Source organism: Diabrotica virgifera, chromosome 7, assembly GCF_917563875.1.
Source record: "Diabrotica virgifera virgifera chromosome 7, PGI_DIABVI_V3a".
Lineage (NCBI taxonomy): Eukaryota > Metazoa > Arthropoda > Insecta > Coleoptera > Chrysomelidae > Diabrotica > Diabrotica virgifera.
Window position 1 is genome coordinate 149,430,654 of NC_065449.1, and position 14,660 is coordinate 149,445,313.

General features: G+C 31.5%; 1 protein-coding gene across 4 annotated transcripts in view; it reads left to right on the plus strand.

The window, feature by feature from the left end:
* LOC114342914 (tRNA modification GTPase GTPBP3, mitochondrial) overlaps positions 1 to 14,660 on the plus strand; it is a 64,618-nt gene that overhangs the window by 14,902 nt on the left and 35,056 nt on the right. Inside the window, exon 1 of one of the 4 annotated variants that reach the window (XM_050656430.1) lies at positions 7,879 to 7,986. The exons of the other annotated variants lie outside the window; for them this stretch is intronic. The gene's annotated coding sequence lies outside the window, so the exon portion shown is untranslated. Of the gene's footprint in view, positions 1 to 7,878; positions 7,987 to 14,660 lie in introns of those variants that run through there. 4 annotated transcript variants of the gene reach the window in all.

The following is a 14,660-nucleotide window of genomic DNA, read 5'->3' on the forward strand; positions in this document are numbered from 1 at the left end:
AATTTAATTGAATTTTGACAGTGTGCCAATTTCTCGTACAAAGTTTCCAATCTCCTAAAATTTTGACAAACGCTAGGCCCATACCGGTTTCTTAATGTTGTTCTGAAGCTATTTTCTTGTGGCATTTTTATAATCAAGTATATTCAAATGGGAAATAAGCCACAATTTTACCTAAAAATGATTTTATTAACGTTTCGACGCCCAAGTCGGGTGTCGTTGTCAAAATACAAAATAATACTAAATAAATAAAATGTTGTTGCTTAGTAAAAAATTCTTCTAATAATTTATTTAATCTGACTCATTTATATCGGCAATTCAGACACGTATTATACATTTTAAAGTAGACGACTTTAAAATGATATTGCCAATATTGATGAGTTGCGTTCCTGGGACGACTTTACTAAAAGATAGTTCATTCGATTACATGAAATCAATTCCAACTCAAGAATATCCGCCACAAAAAATCATAGCATGTGATCTGTCTTTAAAAAGACAACTAAATGTATCGGTGGCACTGAAATTCTCGCGTTAGAGATTCCATAGTAAATCACGAGGGAAAACCAGGAAAAACCTCGTGATACTATCCCGACATCGTAAGAATTTGGGTTTACATTTAGTTTACTCTCAAAACTAATACCAAATTCTGACTTGATATTTTAAATTTTAAATAATACTAAAATACTAAATATGTACTAACTCGATATGTTACTGATTTACTAATTGTGGTATTTTCTTTCTATTGACTTCCTCCTTTAATATGGGTAACCACATCCTACTGCATTCTACCGAGGAATTTGCGACACAATTGGTTTCATTTAGCATAATTAGAGCCGCTTCTTTGATTTTTCTCTTTTTACTATCTGCTTCTTTTAGGACTATACTTGAATCTCTCCACTGAACTCTATGTTCATTATTCCATGCGTGTTGACATATTTGAGATCTATCAAATTCTCTATTTTTTATATAAGACTGATGTTCATTTACTCTAACGTCTGATGGTCTTGATGTTTCACCTATATAAAATTATTCGCATTCACAAGGTATTTTATAAATACAATTCTTTGTTCTTTCTTGTTCACTGTTAGGTTTAGTTTTAGATAGAATAGATCTCAATGTGTTTGTTGTTTTGAATGTTGTTGATATGTTGAATTTATTTCCTATTGTTTTAAGTTTCTCGGATAGTCCTTTTACATATGGTATTGATATTTTCCTCGTATTATTTCTTGTGAATGTTGTAGGATCCCGTTCTAAGTTGTTCTGTTCCATTCGATCCAATCTTGACAATTCCTTATTTATAAACGATATGGGATAATCATTTTTTAATAAAACAGATGTTAACAATTGTTTTTCTTCTAAAAATGAATTTTCGTTAGAACAAGTAATTTTGACTCTATCATATAAGGATTTAATGATTCCCTTTTTAACGTTGATGTTATGATTTGATTTGTAATTGAGATATCTGTTGGTGTGTGTTGGTTTTCTATACACTTGAGTCTCATATCCAGTATCCTTCTTTGAGACCAAAACATCTAGGAAAGGTAGGGTGTTATTGTATTCCTTTTCCATTGTAAACTTTATTGTCTCTTCTTGATCGTTTATAATATTCAGGAACGTATCCAACAATTCCGATCTATGAGGCCATATGGAAAACACATCATCTACATATCTCCACCATACTGTGGGTTTTAAATTTTGTTTAGAAATGATATTAGTTTCGAAATCCTCCATAAATATATTAGCCAATAATGGAGATAAAGAAGAGCCCATTGCGAGACCAAAATTTTGTTTATAGAATTCATTATTTAGTTGAAAATAGGTATTATTAGTACATAATGTCAATAACTCCATTATAGCTGATACATTTAGTCTTGTCCTAGTTGTTAATGTATTATCATTTTCTAATTTCGTTTTGATTATGTTTAAAGTTTTATCTAATGGCACATTTGTAAATAAACTGTTTATGTCAAAACTTACTAAAATATTATTTGGAATAAATTCAATATTTGATAATTTGTTTAAAAAATGTTGTGTATTTTTTATAAATGTGTCATTATTATTTGCAAATGGTTTTATAATATTTAATAAAAATTTTGATAGTTCACTACAAGGAGAATTGATGGTACTACAAATAGGTCTAAGTGGAATATTTGCTTTGTGAATTTTCGGTACTCCATAAAAATGTGGTGTCTTACTGTAATGAGGTGTCATTAATTTTCTTTGATAGTACGTTAGGTCATTTTTAAATTTGAATAAAGTTTTATAGATTTTGTTTTCCAGTGTCTTCGTTGGATTCTTGGTTAATTTGGTATAAGGTTCATTTGTAATTAGATCTGTAATTTTGTCCTCATATTGTACTTTATCCATTATTACAGTTGCATTTCCTTTATCCGCTGGTAGGATTGTTATGGAGTTATCATTTTTTAAAGTTTTTAAAACTTTTATTTCCTCTTTGTTGATGTTCTGTTCAATTTTATTAGATTTTTCCAATTCAAGTTTGCATAGTACCCTATATTGTTCTTTTTCATGAGTTGGTAAACACTGGGATATTTTTTCCACTGCGCTAATTATGTCTAATTTTGGAATAGATGGATGAGTGACAGCATAGTTTAAACCTTTTGACAATACCAAATTTTCCGTTGCATTTAAATGTCTATTTGATAGATTGACAACTGTCGCTAATATGTCATTATTTCTATTTAGGTTATCAAAAGTATGTATACTATTTTGTTCTAAAAGAATATTAAATTTATTTAAATGTATATTTCTTTGTTTCTGATATGAATTTTGATAAATTATGTGTAAACTAAAAATAATTCGATCAAAATCAGAATTTGATATCATTCCGTAAAGCAAATCTTCAATACTTACGATGTCTTGTTCAATAAAATATAAATTTGATCTATGAAATTGTAACCTTTCCCGGATCATTGACACACTGGCTCTATGTAAAATATTTTGGAGTCTTCTGCTTGAGTATGCTGGCCGTAACCTCAAGCCTTTTGGTATTAAATTGTTGTCTCTACATCGTCTTAAAAATTTAATTGAATTTTGACAGTGTGCCAATTTCTCGTACAAAGTTTCCAATCTCCTAAAATTTTGACAAACGCTAGGCCCATACCGGTTTCTTAATGTTGTTCTGAAGCTATTTTCTTGTGGCATTTTTATAATCAAGTATATTCAAATGGGAAATAAGCCACAATTTTACCTAAAAATGATTTTATTAACGTTTCGACGCCCAAGTCGGGTGTCGTTGTCAAAATACAAAATAATACTAAATAAATAAAATGTTGTTGCTTAGTAAAAAATTCTTCTAATAATTTATTTAATCTGACTCATTTATATCGGCAATTCAGACACGTATTATACATTTTAAAGTAGACGACTTTAAAATGATATTGCCAATATTGATGAGTTGCGTTCCTGGGACGACTTTACTAAAAGATAGTTCATTCGATTACATGAAATCAATTCCAACTCAAGAATATCCGCCACAAAAAATCATAGCATGTGATCTGTCTTTAAAAAGACAACTAAATGTATCGGTGGCACTGAAATTCTCGCGTTAGAGATTCCATAGTAAATCACGAGGGAAAACCAGGAAAAACCTCGTGATACTATCCCGACATCGTAAGAATTTGGGTTTACATTTAGTTTACTCTCAAAACTAATACCAAATTCTGACTTGATATTTTAAATTTTAAATAATACTAAAATACTAAATATGTACTAACTCGATATGTTACTGATTTACTAATTGTGGTATTTTCTTTCTATTGACTTCCTCCTTTAATATGGGTAACCACATCCTACTGCATTCTACCGAGGAATTTGCGACACAATTGGTTTCATTTAGCATAATTAGAGCCGCTTCTTTGATTTTTCTCTTTTTACTATCTGCTTCTTTTAGGACTATACTTGAATCTCTCCACTGAACTCTATGTTCATTATTCCATGCGTGTTGACATATTTGAGATCTATCAAATTCTCTATTTTTTATATAAGACTGATGTTCATTTACTCTAACGTGTAATGGTCTTGATGTTTCACCTATATAAAATTGTTCGCATTCACAAGGTATTTTATAAATACAATTCTTTGTTCTTTCTTGTTCACTGTTAGGTTTAGTTTTAGATAGAATAGATCTCAATGTGTTTGTTGTTTTGAATGTTGTTGATATGTTGAATTTATTTCCTATTGTTTTAAGTTTCTCGGATAGTCCTTTTACATATGGTATTGATATTTTCCTCGTATTATTTCTTGTGAATGTTGTAGGATCCCGTTCTAAGTTGTTCTGTTCCATTCGATCCAATCTTGACAATTCCTTATTTATAAACGATATGGGATAATCATTTTTTAATAAAACAGATGTTAACATATTAACATATTAACTTACCACCAACATATTCTATAATGAATTCTTCTTGAATATTTTCTTCTGTGGCAATATCATTAGCAAGATTGTGTATGTCTGAGTCGGCGTCATAGTTCGAATCAAATCCAGTGACAGTATCTCCTAACATTTCCTTGATTGTGTTGTCTGTATTGGAAATATCAACTTTTATTGATGGCCCTCCTCCTGTACATCTCAAATAACTTTTTTCTTCTGCAAATTTTTTCTTAACATTTTTTTTTCATGTTGTTGTATTTTGTTCTTCAACATAAACTTGTTTTTGAACAGCCCACTACACTAGAATATTCTTTGGCTATTTTTTCCCAGATTTTCATTTTCTCGGAATTCGTAACTGCATCACTTTTCTTATTCTCGAGAATATGTTTATATTTTTTAACAAAAGATATTAATATTTCTTCTTCATCAGCTGTAAAGTTCGCAGTTCTCTTTCTTTTAATATTATTTTCTTCCATTTTTTGAAATTTAAATTTAAAACACGAAAATAGTCACTGACAGGGTGGCGTCACTGCGTCAAAAGTCATTAACTTTAAATATGAACGCCATCGTTTATACCACAGAACACATTTTTCGGTACAATTTTCATGATAAAATTTGTTTCAAGCCGTTAATTAATAACTGGCAACATTGTCACCGCTTCAGTGTTTAGGTTTAATAAATCCGAAAGTTAACCTGCATTGAACAACTAATTTAGAAATAATCTTTGAATTAAATTTAATCATGGTTTACTTAATCCATGAGTTAACCATTGATTGAACAACTGGCCCTAAATGGTTTATGTAGTTGTAGTGGTTACGACGCTAAATTTGATCTGGCAACGGGCAATTCGAGTTCATTTACCGGCCATCCCAATATTTTTTTAAAATCTATTTCGAATAGAAAAAAATCTAGTGTACATTCGATGGACACTAGATCATTTGGGAGATAATGCGACAAAGGCGACTATTTATAAAGCTTAACGTGTAATCGAGAAACATTGCATTTAACTTCATACATTTAATTTATAAATAACTTTGAAAAACTCCTGGTACAAGAATAAAAAACCGCTAAACGCCGTAAAAATGAGTGGCGCATACAATATTCCAGCTAGAAAAGATCTGATATGAATATTACGTGGCGCGAAAATGTATTTTCATTTTGATGCAAAACAAAGTTTTAGTTTTATTTTAGAAGATTTTTCCATAATATTTGCTAAATTTGAAGTAAAACTCGCCACAAAAGAGTAACTTTGATACAGTTTGAATTTTGAAACTCTTTTGTGGCGCGATTACTTCAAATTTAGCAAACATTATGGAAAAATCTTTTAAAATAAAACTAAAATTTTGTTTTGCATCAAAATGAAAATACATTTTCGCGCCACGTAATTTTCATATCAGATCTTTTGTAGCTCTAATGTTGTATGTGCCACTCATTTTTACGGCGTTTAGCGGTTTTTATTCTTGTTAACTATTTAGTAATTATTTTTTTGACAATTTTAGCAAATTGGCAAAATTACTTACTAAAATCACTAGCCAGTTGTGTCTGAGTTTAGCGAACCGACTATATACCATATTAAAAAAATCAATAAAATCGGACAACAGGCTTAAGAAATAAAAGACATCAAAAATGTCCTATTTTTAAGATAATGCGTTTAAGTGGTAAGTTTAACATTAATTGTAACTGGGCTTGCCCGTTGATAAATAGAATAAAAATAAATAAATAATTTTTCTCGTGTACATATCAAAGGACCACCACGAAAGGCAAATGCAGATTGAGCAACTCCACCAAAGTGTAAACACTGTTCTTACTTGAGTTTATTGGCTCAACTTATTGATCCAACTAGTTGACCAAACATGTACTAGGGCTTTAACATATATCTCTTCTTCTTAAGGTTCCATCTTATATCAAAGATTGGATATCAACATGGCAATTCTTATTTTACTTACAGCAGCTCTAAATAGTTGGTTAGAGCTCAGACTAAAACACTCCCTTAGATTTCGTAACCAGGAGGTTTGTCTTCTTCCTATATCTCTTTTAGCTTTTATTTTGCCCTCTGTAGTCAAACGCAGCGACTGTAACAAGGACCTCTTACTATATGACCTAAATATTCAAACTTCCGCCTCTTAATTGTCTATATAATTTCTTCCCTCTTATTAACCCTATTAATGACTTTAATGTCCGACTGGTCTATTATTTGTCAAATAATGACATTATTTCGAAGTCTATTAAGTACGATATAACGCCCAAGAGCGTGTTATTGAAAAATAACGCCCTAGGGCCTATTAAATTTAAATAACGAGTTAAATACTGTCAAGTTGACAAATAAAACTCTAAGTAAAACTATGGTTACCACAATTATTACGTTACGACTATTTCTGGTAAATGTACTTATTTGAAAACTAATTAATTCAAAATTCATTCAAATTTTTTGCATATAAAGAATAATTTAGTCGGACATTAAACGTTAAAGGCACCGCAGGTATTATAATAATAACGCTTTCGGTCAACGTAAATACCTCGGGCCCAAGGCCCTCGGTCTATTCACCACTGACCTCAAGCGTTATTATCTTTATAATACCCTTGGTACCTTAATAACTATAATATTGATTATTTCATTCATAGAAAATTCTGACCAATAGAAAGCTACAGCAATCTAAATTAAACTGATAATTTTTGATAATTTCCCGTCGTCAAGTATATTACGTCAGATGCCCTTCGTTGCTCTGAAAAAATACATTCAGTGACGTTAATGACAATTAATGTTTTAAAAATTATAAAAGTGATGACTTTCAACCGTAAAATATTTATAACAACTGTGTGTTTAATTGTACTAATTTGTACTTACATAAATAAATTACAATAAAATTTTGGTTTTGAACAGTTTTATTCATAAAATAATCGCAATTTTTGCCCTCGTGATACTTTGACATAATTTCTCTCGCCTTCGGCTCGTGAAATTAATACTGTCAAAGTGTCACTCGGGAAAAATTCAATAATTTTAGAGCTCTTGTGCAATTACTACTGATAATTTTGTCTACCCATGATATCTGCAGCATTCTTCGATAACAAAAATATAAATTTATATTTACCTATTATAAATAAATATAAATATTATAACACATTTATATTTATTATATACTAGTATTCTATTTTTAAACCACTTTATTTAAAAATCTGATAATTTGATAGTAAATCAAAGTTAACACTAATCTGATAAGTTTTATTTATAAAGCCACATGTTGACACCACAATGACTTATTAGTACACAATTAAATATTTTTAAATCTCAAAAATTATACGTATCACCCTAATATAATATAAATGTTAATTCATCTGTGAAATTCCAGCAAATTTCAGAATTTTAGATTGGTTTTTTTTAATAAAGAATTAGTAAGGTAGTGTCGCCAAATAAGGCCAGTGTCTAAATTAGGCCAATTGCAAATATTTTCTTAAATATAGATATTATATATTAGAGGTCACCGTAAATGTCTTTCTCAGTCAAAATCGTCTAAGCCATTCAGTCGCTAGTATCACATAGCAGCGCCAAGTAGACTAGACACGTGTTTGTTACGGTGCGGAAGTTCGTTTATAAATTTTAGGTAAGTTATAAAATTACTAAAATGGTACTTAATGAATATAAGCCAATTATTTTTTCTTTGTAAAGCGATAGTAAATTAATACTTTTTAACGAACTGGAACTGTTTTTTCTCTATATTGCTTTTTATTATTTTTTTTATGTTAAATAAAAAAGTAGACAGTGTCCTAATAAAGCCAATTGTCCTAGATGTGTGTAAATGTGCGATATGTGTGCTTAATGTATTGACAAATTTTTGTTTTTAATATGAATAAAAGTTTCTTTCACTAAATTTTGTATTTGTTCTTTAATTCTTAGGTTTAAAATTTATTATCCACCTCAATTTGCGTAAAAAATGAAACTGGCCTTATTAAGCTACCAGTTCCTAATAAGGCCAAATATTCCAGATTTATTCAATGTTAAAATTTTATATTTATTTATTTATTTAGTAAGTATTTTATCCTGAAATTCGATAGCTAAAATGTTAGGCAATACGCTATACAAGAGTTTTCCCCCATATTGTTCCTGAATAAAATATTACAGATATTTAAACGTTAAGGTGGCCTTAATTGGCGACCTTACCTTATTTATTGTCAATCTTATTTTAACATACTACTCCGGTCAACTTACACATCCGAATGTTTAAAATACCATCATAAATGAAATCTAAAAAGTCCTCATAAATCCGATCCGAGCTAAAAAAATTACGCGGTCACCAAATATAGTTTTTAGCGATTTTCAGCGAAACGGTAAGTTTCGCTGTAGTAGAATGGGTAATTATCTATAAAAAATGTCTTATTTTTTTCCTAAGAGCCACCGTTTTTGAGATACAACGATTCAAAAAGTTGTAATTGTCATAATATGCGCACACGTTTCCACATCACCTTCGAGGTAGTGTACTTAGTGCGTTTATTAACGTGATTTCCCCAGTAGGCCTATTCCACGGATCTGTTATGATTCTGTTTAATTTGAAGTTATAATAATAATATCGTATGGCATTTTTGCCAGGGAGATCCTTTCGGACAGTTCTGGCGCCATTTACATCTTTAATCCTGTTTCAAGTAACTAGTGCCGATGTACACTAGCCCAGCTGACCGACGGCTTAACGTGCTCTCCGAGGCACGATGAGACGGCTCGTGTCATTATTGGAAATGAAAATGGTTTGTCTTTGGCAGGGCTCGAACCCACGTGCACTGGCATATGAGGCCAGCGAATATGCCGTTACTCCACGGCCGCTGACAATTTGAAGTTGAAGCCATTGAATAATTGATATTAGCAAGGGTTAAAATGATAAAAGTTATAAAAAGCGGTATAAATTAAAAAAAGGGAAATTTATCCAACTGGTTCATAATTTTCTAATACTTCTGCTTCCTTTTCTCCTTGTTCTTCTTCTTCTTCACCTTCTAGTTCTTCTTCTTCTTCTTCTTTTCATCCTGGGTGCAAGTAAATTGCCCTAATAATGACACATCGCATGGCTCCTATCGTTTTCCTATCGTTGTCCATCGTTTTGACAATTAGTGCATTCTACCGAACAAGACAATCCAACTTTTTTGCAACTACATTTAGCGCTACATTCCTTTTTACAGTTGCAAAAAATTGTGTTCAGGAGTTTTTCCGGCGCAGGTGGGAGTAAAGTTTGAATTGGTTCTAATGAACTCTCTTTTGGGTTTAGCTGATAATCAAGCCACACTTGAACTTGGTAATATACCCGAAAAAGATGTTGATGAGCAGCCGCTGGGGTTGGAGGAAGACAAGATAACTGCACTTGTTTTTTATTTCGAGTATTTTTAAAGAAACATGCATATCGAAACTTATCTAAGCACGTAGTTTTTTTAGGCGCTCCATGCATAGAGAGAAGAAAGCTAATTCCGTGGGAAATAGCTTCTTGTGGAGTTGAATTAGTTTTTTTAAAAACAGTCGTTTTACCCCTCCTGAAAAATGCCGATGTCGTATCGCAGCCAGTTATTGCGAGTAAAAATAGTATATGATTTTGACACTTTGCAAAATTAGATAAACTTTTCGATGGATATATTTCCGATTGGTGTTGAGCATTTCCAGGTTTAAAAAAAAGATAGTTTTTTCGATTGGAGTTCGAGCAGTGAGTAATACGAGCAAGTTTACATCTTCACCTACAACAATAGTTGTATTTGTTAAATTGAATTGCTCTATGGCTGTTTCAATTATCATTACGTCATCTACCTGAAGGATTTTTCCACCCAGGAAGATTACGGTGTAATTTGCATAATAGTAAACAAACTTAATTTGCATAAAGTTTATTGTATATTGAAATGTTCATTAGTACTTAGCGAAAGGCCACACGGCGATAATTTACGGCGCCGTAACAGCAGTAAACCCATGGTTGACTAACTCCTCCACCAATTGGAGATGAGACAGGAGTTAGTCAACCAATGCCGCGTCAGGTTTACTGCTCTTACGGCGCCGTAAATTATCGCCCGTTTGGCCTCGGCCTTAGCAATAAACATTTTGCCTAGAAAGTTGGCTTTCATTATTATGTTCAAACCCTTCTGAGAAAAGAATAGGTAGGGTGATTAGATTAGCCGACGTACAGATAGAACGTGTTTATTCAGACAAAACCCATCTTGACAAATTGAATAAGACGCATAAGTAAGAAGAATTATTATAAGTTAATACTTTGTCATATCAAATTACTATTTTTGTTGGGAATAAGCCGTAAAATTGAAATAATTCTTATTATTTTCGCGTTAAATTCACTTTGTAAAGATTTTTTGTTGTCACTGTAATATAATACAGCTTATACATTGCATTCCTCGGTAGACTGCAAGCTATATAGTAGAATCATTATCATATTTTTATAATATCTTATATTATTATGTGTAATATAAGTTAAGTTGGCCGATAGAATATTATGTTTACTTGTTATTACAGCTTCAGTGATGTATATACGTGGTGTACTAATACATATTATGGCGATTAGAACTCTTTCAACTCTTTGAATCGTTGTATCTCGAAAACGGTGGCTCTTAGGAAAAAAGTATTAGGATATTTTTTATAGATAATTATATAATCTACATTTTTTGTTAGAACGAATTTTATGATAAAACTTACCGTTTCGCTGACAATCGCTAAAAACCATATTTGGTGACCTTTGACCCCGCGTAAATATTTTAGCTCGGGTCGGATTTATGAGGACTTTTACATTTTATTTATTTTGCCAATATTTTGAACAATCCTGCCAATTTTCAGCTTGATGGTAATTATTGTAACCTCACTCCTATTTTTGAGTCTAACTAGACCGGCCTATACTCACTTTGTGCAGTATAGCGTTCCACAAAATTTACATTGAGAATGCCTATATACAAGGTGATTCATTAAGTATGTGGCTCTTAAATAAAATGTGGCTCGTTCGTTACTGAGTTACAGGGTGTTTTATTTAAAAACAAATATAATAACAACTGTTTTTACTTTAAAACTGTTTGACATATCCTTAGCATACTTGGCAGAACGTGTAGGTACTCTGCACGTTACTAAATTATGATAAATAAACGTTTCTGGCTACTACCAGAGGCGTACGACAGGGGACAGTGTCTACAAATTCTACGCCACTGGCGGAATTGCTATTTTATGCTATGTACTCTTCATTTGGAACGGCAACGTCATTAGTTTTCGAGATATTTGAAGTTGAAAATGAAACGGTACCTATTTTGATTAATTTATTGCGCTCTTTCATTTTTAACTTCAAATATCTCAAATAATAACGATTTTATCGTTACTAATGAATGGTATATTATTTACATGGATAGTATTTAAGAATCTAAAAATTATGCTAAAATAGCAATTCCGTAAGTGGCGTAGAATTTGGAAAGGCTCAACCATTCATTTTCCCCTGTCGTACGCCTCTGGTAGTAGCTAGAAACGTTTATTTAACATATTTTAGTAGGATGTACAGTACCGACACTTTTTGGCAAGTATGATAAGAATATGTCAAATACTTTTAATGTATCGGGTACAAATAATTTTTAAATTAATTAAGTCAATAAGGAGCCACATTTTATTGAGTGATTTGGTTTAAATATTAACAACAATATTTGTATACACTACTTTAAAAGTCTTTGACATATCCTTATCATACTTGGCAGAAAGTGTAGGTAGTGTACACCCTACTAAATTATGTTAAATAACCGTTTCTTGTTACTACCATAACTGGTACTTCTGGTTACTTCCCACATTCTACACCACTGGCGGAATTACTATTTTAGTGAAATTTTTAGATTCTCCAATACTTTCTATGTAAATTATATACTTTTCATTCGTATCGATAAAATCATTAATTTTCGAGATATTTGAAGTTAAAAATGAAAGGGCACAATACATTTCAAAGTAGCTGTGCAGTTTCATTTTCAACTTCAAATATCTCGAAAACGAATGACTTTATGGTTAAGAATGAAGAGTATATAATTTACATAGAAAGTATTGGGGAATCGGAATATTGCGCTAAAATAGCGATTTCGCCAGTGGCGTAGAATTTGGGAAGGGCCAACCATTCACTTTTCCTTGTCGTACGCCTCTGGTAGTAACCAGAAACGTTTGTTTTTCATAACTTAGTAGGGTGTACAGTACCTACAATCTCTACAAAGTATGACAAGGATATGTCAAATAGTTTTAAAGTTCTGGGTAAAAATAATTATTGAATTTTTAAATTTAATAAAACATCCTGTAACTCAGTAATGAGCCACATTTTATTTAAGTGATTTGTGTTAAATATTTTGATGTCTAGAATCTACAACTCAGAGATTGGACATTCTTAATGAATCATCCTGTAGACATGCTGTCTATTTAGTGTTGGATTAGATATAGCCCGCTGAAGCATGATACAATAACCCAAGATACGACACGCAGCGTTCCTAATTTCGTTCAGGTCGCGCATGACGTCACGTTGTGAGTAAATCCTTGACATTTCGAATGCATTGCCATTATGATTGGGGATTTTAGCTTTTAATATCAGTTGTGAAATTTTCGAGAAGTGCTGTTTTGTTTAGTATGATCAAATATAATTATTGAGAACATAATCTAATAATAGAAATCAATTACAAACATGATTTTTTATTATTAGGCAAGATAGGTCTCATTATATGTATATTACACTGTATAATACTCAGCGTTGCTCTCTACTGTCGTTCTGAAGCTATTTTCTTGTGGCATTTTTGTAATTAACTATTTTTAATGGGAATTAAGCCACAATTTACCAAAAAAATGATTTTATTAACGTTTCGACGTCCAAATCGGATGCCGTTCTCAAAATACAAAAAATATTAATGAATTAAACAAAAATGTTGTTGCTTAGTAAAAAATTCTTATAATAATTGATTTAATCTGACTCGTTTATATCGGCAATTCAGACATATATTATACATTTTAAAGTAGAAGACTTTAAAATGATATTGCCAATTGTTCATTCGATTACATGAAATCAACCCCAACTCAAGAATATCCGCCACAAAAAAAAAATCATAGCATGTAATCTGTCTTTAAAAAGACAACCACATGCACCGGTGACAGTAAAATTCTCGCGTTAGAGATTCCGTAGTAAATCACGAGGGAAAACCAGGAAAAAACCTCGTAATACTATCATGACATCGTAAGTATTAGGTCTTACTATTATTATCGTATTATATTAGAATCTGGTATTAGTTTTGAAAGTAAACTAAAGTAAGACCTAATACTGACGATATCGGGATAGTATCACAAAGTTTTTTCCTGATTTTCCCTCGTTACTTACTATGGAATCTCTACGCGAGAATTTTACTGTCACCGTTGCATGTAGTTGTATTTTTAAAGACAGATCCACATGCTATGATTTTTTTCTGTGACGGATATTCTTGAGTTGAAGTTGATTTCATGTAATCGAATTAACAATTGGCAATATCATTTTAAAGTCTTCTCCTTTAAAATGTATTATATATGTCTGAATTACCGATATAAATGAGTCTGATTAAATAAATTATTAGAAGAATTTTTTACTAAGCAACAGCATTTTTGTTTAATCCATTAATATTTTTTGTATTTTGACAACGGCATCCGATTTTGACGTCTAAACGTTAATAAAATAATTTTTTAGTAAACTTGTGGCTTATTTCCCATTAAAAATAGTTAGTTACTCTCTACCAGAATCCATTTTGCCTTTTCCCGCTTTGGCTAAATTTTGGGATGGAATAGCTTCTTTTTTAAGGCATCGACAATTTTTAGGAGAATATCCAAGCAGCTCGTGTTTCAGATTGCGTTCATAATCGTCGCTGTTACAATGTGTTGAACAGATACGAGCAAAATTGTCTGCACGTTTACGTTTACATAATTGTTTTCACACACATCGCACTTTTTTGTCTTTTGGGAAACTAAAAACTTGATATTCGTATCGAAACCGATCGAAATTGATTGTCCACATTACAACCAAACACGGCACACCTCATTTTTAATAAAAGTTTAACAAATTGTAAGTAAAATTCACCTTAAACAAAAAAAATAAACAACGTTTACTATACGACAACACTGAATTTAATGCTGTTCTACTCACAGAGTGACGTAGCTACATAGGCCCCGCCCACCGACTCCATGTCATATCTTTAGTTATTGTATCATGCCGCTGAAGGAAGCGCTAAAATTGGCCACATTGCTTATGAGGAGTTGCATTGCCACTATAGAATGACTGAATGAATCGGCGCG